Here is a 9,511-nt window from a genome sequence, read left to right as displayed (position 1 = left end):
TTTATCAAACACCTTTTGAAAGTCCATATACACAACATCAACTGCATTGCCCTCATCGACCCTCTCTGTTACCTCGTCAAAAAACTGTATCAAATTAGTTAAACACGATTTGCCTTTAACAAATCCGTGTTGGCTTTCCCTTATTAATCCACATTCGTCCAAGTGACTATTAATTTTGTCCCGGATTATTGTTTCTAAAAGTTTCCCCACCACCGAGGTTAAACTGACTGGCCTGTAGTTGCTGGGTTTAACCTTAGACCCTTTTTTGAACAAGGGTGTAACATTTGCAATTCTCCTGTCCTCTGGCACCGCCCCTGAGTCCATGATGAAATCTAGCGGTCTGGTCAGGTGAGTCAATTTATTCCAAGGGATTAGAGTGAGGTGCTTTAAGCGTTCTTTCTGCCTTATCTGATCACATCCGGAGATTTCGAAGCTTCTGACAACTAACAGGTATTAAAGAGGATCAGTTTTTCAAGGAGCACATCACTCCATCATAAAACCAGATTTAGAGCCACGTCCAAGTGTTGAATAACTAAGTACATCGCACCCACTGGTTCATCAGTCACTCACCAGATTCAAGCTTTCCTCCCATGAAACGCTCATTTGCATCGCTGCCTGTACTCCCCTGTTTACAAAACAAACCTGGAATCAACACACAGAGCAGAGACAACGAATGGTGCTTTGTTCCCCGCCCCTCCTGTACATTTAAACTGTATATAATACAAGAGGCAGCAATAACCAGGGAAAGATTCAACATAAGATCAGCAGTTTGAAAATACAGAACAGAGCAAGAGAAGTGAGTAAGAGCAGAGGGCTGATCCTGGAGATCAAGCAATGGGTGACATTAGTGAAACATCCTTCCCCTTTAAGCAGCAGATGCTCTAATTGACTAAAATCTTTTGGAAAATACACAGACTAGTTAGAATGTCCAGAGGTGAACACAACAGTTGCTAACTAAGCAGTGGTACCCCGATTGTGACTATAATGTGAAGTAAATGTGATACTTGCTCCAATCTTACCTCTCGTGAGCCGTCTCTCTGTTCATTAGATCCATTCCTTCTTCCTATTTACAAAAAAATCCAAGAATTGTCACAGGAATTTGATTCTATTTTGATATATTTGCTGCCACAGAGATAATAACAGAACCGACCAGGGCAGGAACTTGACCGTGCTCTATGTAATAGGGTAGCCCTCTTGTACAGAAGATCCTGCAGCTTATGATACAAGTTTGAGACCTGCCTATCGCTTTTCAGGCTCCACAATGTCACATGAGCAATTTTCACAAATCGCGAGTCAGTCCTGCTGGTTTATTCCAACCTCCAATTCCTTCAAAATCTGTGCAACAGCAATTAGTCCCTAACTGAACTCAGGAAGGCACAGCAATTGAACTTTGTCGCCTTGAAGGGAGGTGGCAGATTATACACAGCTGCACTTCAAGAGCAGAGTAATACACGGTGTATAACATGGTGTAACACCGCTGTACTTATAATGGAACAGATCCCATCACTGACCACCAGCAATGCCACGGGAGATCGACTCTTTTATATCAATTGGGCTCATTGAGAACTGCAGTCTCAACAAGAAACTTATTCCGTGATACCAGTGAGAGGCAGATCAAAGCCAGGAGACTATAACCTTTCCTCTGCATTTAGTTCTGGTCTTGCCTCCTACAAGATAATCTCATGTTGGTGGGAACATTTTAAACGATGAAGTGCTGTCTAATGTCAAAGTTGGAAGAGAGAAATATCAAAAATTTAGAAACCAAGTAGTGCACAACATAGAAGGAGGCCATTCGGCCCATTGTGTCTGTACTAGGTCTTTGCTAGAGTAATCCATTACTAATCATTCAGCCTTAATTGGGCAATCCGTATTGTTAATAATTATTGCTCATTGACTCCAGGACGATACAGTAATAGCTCCTCCAGACAGACTCTCGAGGGCAACTAGGGATGGGCAATAAATGCCGGCCTTGCCAGCGACGCCCACATCCCGTGAACGAATAAAAATTTTTTTAAAAACTCTCCGTTAGCAAGATAGCTTTCCCAGGACTTGCACTGAGTTGAGGGAGTACAACACACCTCCCTCCCCATGTCATCCTTGATCTAATTCCCAGGCCTGAGACAGTAGGCCACACACAGGCAATTTATACAAGCCTTCTAACGCTGTCATAATTTACTTCTACTTTAAAACACTCAAAGTTCGATGTTCTACTGTCTTCAGTTAAAGCCGCAAGGCTATTTTGTCCCAGATGAACGAGATGTGTTACAGGTCAGTGCGCCTGTACAAAATAAAAACATACATAAAATCAGGTAATCTACTTCTGAGGGTGTGATTTATTGGATCTAATACACACACCATCCCAACTTGGAAATATATCGCCGTTCCTTCATCATCGCTGGGTCAAAATCCTGGAACTCCCTTCCCAACAGCGCTGTGGGAGAACCTTCACCACACGGACTGCAGTGGTTCAAGGCGGCGGCTCACCACCTTCTCAAGGGCAATTAGGGATGGGCAATAAATGCTGGCCTCGCCAGCGACGCCCACATCCCATGAACGAATAAAAAAAAAACAGCATGTGCTGCACACTGATGGGTATTTAACTTTTGGTCTGTAAATTAATTTAACATTTTGGGTGTCTCTTACATATCAGAGCTTGATAGCAAATAGTTTACTAAACAAAAAATCATCAGCAATAGAAGACTGCGATATACCAAGAACAACTCCGAAACCAGACGTAACAGCGTGTAACTGAACACTTACTCCCTGAACTGAAACTTTCCTGTGATCTCTTGCTTCCAACTGCAGTAAAGACATTCATCTGCTTTCAAACCTCTCACATACTTTACCTGTTTGATCTGATGTAACCTGCTGCTGGGGATACGAACCGGTGATGAGGGGACTATCTGGAAAACAAAAGTAAGACAAACATTAACAAGTGCAAACTCCTCATTACAAATCTTATAGAATACTTTAAAATGTCATTGTTTTTTTTTAAAGATTATATTTTTGGGTGAATTTTTGTGATTACCAAGGTGAGGGACTTCAACACCGGGGAACGGAACACTTTCTGTTGAGGTACCCAGTGCTATGCCAAACAGTCTCCAGGTTGGATACAGCATGTAGATGTGCAGCACAGGTGAGACCAGAGGGAGAATTAAGTGGATTGAGATACCAAGGGGCGACCCTGACCTCTTCGATAGTCCAGTGCAATCTCCAATTCTACTAAAGCAAGTGGTTTCAATCGTCACTTGATTTTTTGCATAAAAGGGAGAGAGCACTAACTTTCTTTTCTCTGCCTGACTTAGCTAAACTAGTAAATGCCCTGGGGCTCACTGGCTTGGCCATGGTGAATTAATTGATGTCAGCAAATGGACTCAACATCAAGTTTAACTGGCTCACAAATCATAAAAACATAGAAAATAGGAGCAAGAGTAGGCCATTCGGCCCTTCGGGCCTGCTCCGCCATTCAAAATGATCATGGCTGATCGTCTAACTCAGTACCCTGTTCCCGCTTTTTCCCCACATCCCTTGATCCCTTTAGCATTAAGAAATATATCTATCTCCTTCTTGAATACATCTAATGACTTGGCCTCCACTGCCTTCTGTGGTGGAGAATTCCACAGGTTCACCACCCTCTGAGTGAAGAAATTTCTCCTCATCTCGGTTCTAAATAGCATACCCCGTATCCTGAGACTGTGACCCCTGGTTCTAGACTCCGCAGCCATCGGGAACATCCTCCCTGCATCTAGTCTGTCTAGTCCTGTTAGAATTTTGTATGTTTCGATGAGATCACCTCTCGTTCTTCTAAACTCCAGTGAATATAGGCCTAGTCGACCCAATCTCTCCTCATACGTCAGTCCTGCCATCCCAGGAATCAGTCTGGTAAACCTTCCTTGCACTCCCTCCATGGCAAGGGCATCCTTCCTCAGATAAGGAGACCAAAACTGCACACAATACTCCAGATGTGGTCTCACCAAGGCCCTGTACAACTGCAGTAAGACATCCCTGCTCAAATCCTCTTGCAATGAAGGCCAACATACCATTCGCCTTCCTAACTGCTTGCTGCACCTGAATGCTCGCTTTCAGTGACTGGTGTACAAGGACACCCAGGTCTCGTTGCACCTCCCCTTTTCCCAATCTATCAGCATTCAGATAATAATCTGTCTTTCTGTTTTTACAACCAAAGTGGATAACCTCACATTTATCCACGTTATACTGCATCTGCCATGTTCTTGCCCACTCACCCAACTTGTCTAAATCATATTGGAGCCTCTCTGCATCCTCCTCACAACTCACATTCCACCCCAGCTTTGTGTCGTCTGCAAACTTGGAAATGTTACATTCAGTTGCCTCATCCAAATCATTGATATATATTGTGAATAGCTGAGGCCCAAGCACTGATCCCTGCAATACCCTACTAGTCACTGCCTGCCACCCGGAAAAAGACCCGTTTATTCCTACTCTCTTTTTCCTCTCTGTCAACCAATTCTCAATCCATGCCAGTATATTCCCCCCAATCCCATGTGCTTTAATTTTGCACACTAACCTCTTGTGTGGGACCTTATCAAAAGCCTTCTGAAAATCCAAATACACCACATCCACTGGTTCTCCCCTATCTATTCTACTAGTTACATCCTCAAAAAACTCCAGTAGATTTGTTAAGCATGATTTCCCTTTCATAAACCCTTGCTGACTTTGTCCAATCCCGTTAATGCCTTCCAAGTGTTCTGTTATCACATCTTTTATAATAGACTCTAGCATTTTCCCCACTACTGATGTTAGGCTAACTGGTCTGTAATTCCCTGTTTTTTCTCTCCCTCCTTTTTTAAATAGTGGGGTTACATTTGCCGCCCTCTAATCTGTAGGAACTGTTCCAGAGTCTATAGAATTTTGGAAGATGATTACCAATGCATCCATTATTTCCAGGGCCACTTCCTTTAGTACTCTGGGATGTAGATTATCAGGCCCTGGGGATTTGTCAGCCTTTAGCCCCATTAATAGCACTATTTTTTTTATTAATACTGGTTTCCTTCAGTTCCTCCCTCTCACTAGACCCTTGGTTCCCTAACATTTCTGGCAGGTTATTTGTGTCCTCTTTTGTGAAGACAGAACCAAAGTATGTGTTTAATTGTTCTGCCATTTCTTTGTTCCCCATTATAATTTCCCCCATTTCTGACTGCAAGGGACCTACATTTGTCTTCACTAATCTTTTTCTCTTAATATATTTATAGAAGCTTTTACAGTCAGTTTTTACGTTCCCTGCTAGTTTACTCTCATACTCTGTTTTTCCCTCTTAATCAATCTCTTTGTCCTCCTTTGCTGAATTCTGAACTGCTCCCAATCCTCAAGTTTGCTGCTTTTTCTGGCAATTTTATATGTCTCCTCTTTGGATCGAATACTATCCCTAATTTCTTTTGTAAGCCACGGTTGAGCCACCTTTCCTGTTTTATTTTTGCGCCAGACAGGAATGAATAATTGTTGTAATTCCTGCACACGTTCTTTAAATATTAGCCATTGCCTATCCACCATCATCCCTTTTAGTAAAGTTCCCCAATCTATCATAGCCAACTCGCACCTCATACTTTCATAAATTCCTTCATTTAGATTCAGGACCCTAGTTTCGGATTCAACTACTTCACTCTCCATCTTAATGAGGAATTCTATCATATTATGGTCGCTCTTCCCTAAGGGACCCCGCACAACAAGATTGTTAATTAATCCTTTCTCATTGCACAATACCCAGTCTAGGATCGCCTGTTCTCTAGTTGGTTCCTCAACGTATTGGTCTAGAAATCCATCACGTACACACTCCAGGAATTCCTCCCCCACAGTATTATTGCTAATTTGGTTTGACCAATCTATATGTAAATTAAAGTCTCCCATGATTATAGTTGTACCCTTCTTGCATGAGTCTCTAATTTCCTGTTTAATGCCCTCCCCTACATCTCCACTACTGTTTGGGGGCCTATAGACAAATCCCAATGTTTTCTGCCCCTTGGTGTTTCTTAGCTCCACCCATACAGATTCCACATTTTGATTTTCCAAGCCAATATCCTTCCTCACTATTGCATTGATTTCCTCCTTTACTAACAACGCTACCCCACCTCCTTTCCCTTTTTGCCTGTCCTTCCTAAATATTGAATACCCCTGGATGTTCAGTTCCCATCCTTGGTCACCCTGCAGCCATGTCTCCGTAATCGCAAGTATATCATAACCGTTAATATCTATCTGCGCTGTTAATTCATCTACCTTATTACGAATGCTCCGCGCATTAAGACACAATGCCTTTAGACTTGTCTTTTTAAGATTGCTAGTCATCTTAGTTTTATTTTGCACTATGGCCCTATTTGTTTTTCGTCCTTGTTTTCTCTGCCTTCCACTATTGCTTCTTCCCTTTCTGTCTTTTGTTTCTATCCTTGTTTCCTCCTCCTCTGTCTCCCTGCTCAGGTTCCCATCCCTCTGCCATTCTAGTTTAAACCTTCCCCAACAGCACTAGCAAATATTATTAGCTTTAATCCCAATTAGAGATACGCGAACCCTTAACACCGTGAAATGATAAATATTGTGCACTACGACAGGAAGTAAAGCAGTCAAATGAAGTGGCTGCAGAATGCATGGGATAGGTTGTCTTTACCTGACTCTGTCGGTTCATGACCGTTGCGCTGTTCCTCCGATTACGCAGTGCATCTGGTTGAAAAACCTGAGAGGTGTCACTAAAAAAAAAACAGCAAGACAGAAATCATCTGAGAGCGATTCCCTTTATCGTCAGATATCAACCGTCCAACCCTCCGAACAGGCCCATATTTCAGGGCTTTGTAACCATTTTTCAACAGAAAAGAATTTGGAGAAGATTTACATTTAAATGTTGGGTTTTTAAAGCACTGAGACAACAGGTGGTTAAAATGCTAATCAATTACTTATTGAAATTGTTTCCCCAAAGACTAAAATTGATAATGAATTAGTCGATAATCACCTCAGACCCAACACATCCAACAGATAAAGTCATCATCAAACTTTATAGAGCTCTAGTCGACCCATATCTTGAGCACTGTGTCCAGTTCTGGTCAGACCCACCTTGAGCACTGTGTCCAGTTCTGGTCAGACCCACCTTGAGCACTGTGTCCAGTTCTGGTCAGACCCACCTTGAGCACTGTGTCCAGTTCTATCCAGTGTCCTAAATATCATTGAATATATTCAAGGCTGAGATCGATAGATTTTTGGACTCTCAGGGAATCAAGGGATATGGGGATCAGGCGGGAAAGTGGAGTTGAGGTCGAAGATCAGCCATGATCTTATTGAATGGCGGAGCAGGCTCGAGGGGCCGTATGGCCTACTCCTGCTCCTATTTCTTACATTTTTATGTTCTGGTCACTGAGACACAAGGGAGATATTCAAGCACTGGAGGCAGAGCAGAGAGGAGCCACGAGACTGATCTCTAGTTTCAAGGGTCTGAGTTATGAGGAAACACTAAAGAAACTTGGGCTTTGCAGCTTGGAAAGGAGGCATCTGAGAGGTGTTATCATAGAGCAATATGAGTCATAGAGTCATAGAGTCATAGAGTTATACAGCACGGATAGAGGCCCTTCGGCCCATCGTGTCCGCGCCGGCCATCAGCCCTGTCTACTCTAATCCCATATTCCAGCATTTGGTCCGTAGCCTTGTATGCTATGGCATTTCAAGTGCTCATCCAAATGCTTCTTGAATGTTGTGAGGGTTCCTGCCTCCACAACCCTTTCAGGCAGTGAGTTCCAGACTCCAACCACCCTCTGGGTGAAAAAGTTCTTTCTCAAATCCCCTCTAAACCTCCCGCCTTTTACCTTGAATCTATGTCCCCTTGTTATCGAACCCTCAACGATGGGAAAAAGCTCCTTAGTATCCATCCTATCTGTGCCCCTCATAATTTTGTACACCTCAATCATGTCCCCCCTCAGCCTCCTCTGCTCCAAGGAAAACAAACCCAATCTTCCCAGTCTCTCTTCATAGCTGAAGCGCTCCAGCCCTGGTAACATCCTGGTGAATCTCCTCTGCACCCTCTCCAAAGCGATCACATCCTTCCTGTAGTGTGGCGACCAGAACTGCACACAGTATTCCAGCTGTGGCCTAACCAGTGTTTTATACAGCTCCATCATAACCTCCTTGCTCTTATATTCTATGCCTCGGCTAATAAAGGCAAGTATCCCATATGCCTTCTTTACCACCTTATCTACCTGTTCCGCCGCCTTCAGGGATCTGTGAACTTGCACACCAAGATCCCTCTGACCCTCTGTCTTGCCTAGGGTCCTCCCATTCATTGTGTATTCCCTTGCCTTGTTAGTCCCTCCAAAGTGCATCACCTCGCACTTTTCCGGGTTAAATTCCATTTGCCACTGTTCCGCCCATCTGACCAACCCATCTATATCGTCCTGCAGACTGAGGCTATCCTCCTCGCTATTTACCACCCTACCAATTTTTGTATCATCAGCGAACTTACTGATCATACCTTTTACATTCATATCCAAGTCATTAATGTAGACCACAAACAGCAAGGGACCCAGCACCGATCCCTGTGGTACCCCACTGGCCACAGGCTTCCAGTCACAAAAACAACCTTCGACCATCACCCTCTGCCTTCTGCCACTAAGCCAGTTTTGTATCCAAAGTGCCAAGGCACCCTGGATTCCATGGGCTCGTACCTTCTTGACCAGTCTCCTGTGGGGGACTTTATCGAAGGCCTTACTGAAATCCATGTATACCACATCCACTGCGTTACCCTCATCCACACGCCTAGTCACCCCCTCAAAAAATTCAATCAAATTAGTCAGACATGATCTTCCCTTGATAAAGCCATGTTGACTATCCCTGATTAATCCTTGCTTCTCCAAGTGGAGACTAATTTTGTCCTTCAGAATTTTTTCCAATAATTTTCCTACCACTGATGTTAGGCTCACTGGCCTGTAGTTCCCCGGTTTTTCCCTACTCCCCTTCTTGAATAAGTGAATAATGTGGAAAAGGTAAATTACTTCAAATTAAATTACAAGAGTAGGAAAAGAGGCCATGTTCAAACTAGTAAAGGCAAATTTAGGATTGAAATTAGGAACTTCTTCCTCACTCAAAGGCAATGCCTGTCATGGACTCCTAGCTATAGTGGGAGCCCAGTTATATTGCCTGGTCTACTGGCCCAGTTATATTGCCTGGTCTACTGGCCCAGTTATATTGCCTGGTCTACTGGCCCAGATATATTGCCTGGTCTACTGGCCCAGATATATTGCCTGGTCTACTGGCCCAGATATATTGCCTGGTCTACTGGCCCAGATATATTGCCTGGTCTACTGGCCCAGATATATTGCCTGGTCTACTGGCCCAGATATATTGCCTGGTCTACTGGCCCAGATATATTGCCTGGTCTACTGGCCCAGATATATTGCCTGGTCTACTGGCCCAGTTATATTGCCTGGTCTACTGGCCCAGTTATATTGCCTGGTCTACTGGCCCAGTTATATTGCCTGGTCTACTGGCCCAGTTATATTGCCTG

General features: G+C 43.6%; 1 long non-coding RNA gene across 1 annotated transcript; it reads right to left on the bottom strand.

The window, feature by feature from the left end:
* Positions 1 to 567: 567 nt before the first annotated feature.
* LOC137309320 (uncharacterized) lies at positions 568 to 6,718 on the bottom strand. Its single transcript, XR_010959814.1, has 4 exons — positions 6,635 to 6,718; positions 2,847 to 2,903; positions 1,020 to 1,063; positions 568 to 625 (listed from the first exon to the last, which is right to left on the bottom strand). It is a non-coding gene; the product is annotated as an uncharacterized lncRNA (long non-coding RNA).
* Positions 6,719 to 9,511: the final 2,793 nt, after the last annotated feature.

This window comes from Heptranchias perlo, unplaced genomic scaffold (assembly GCF_035084215.1).
Source record: "Heptranchias perlo isolate sHepPer1 unplaced genomic scaffold, sHepPer1.hap1 HAP1_SCAFFOLD_1613, whole genome shotgun sequence".
NCBI classification, from domain to species: Eukaryota; Metazoa; Chordata; class Chondrichthyes; order Hexanchiformes; family Hexanchidae; genus Heptranchias; species Heptranchias perlo.
Note: the sequence above shows the minus strand (reverse complement) of the source record. Positions and strands in the feature narration are given on the sequence as shown.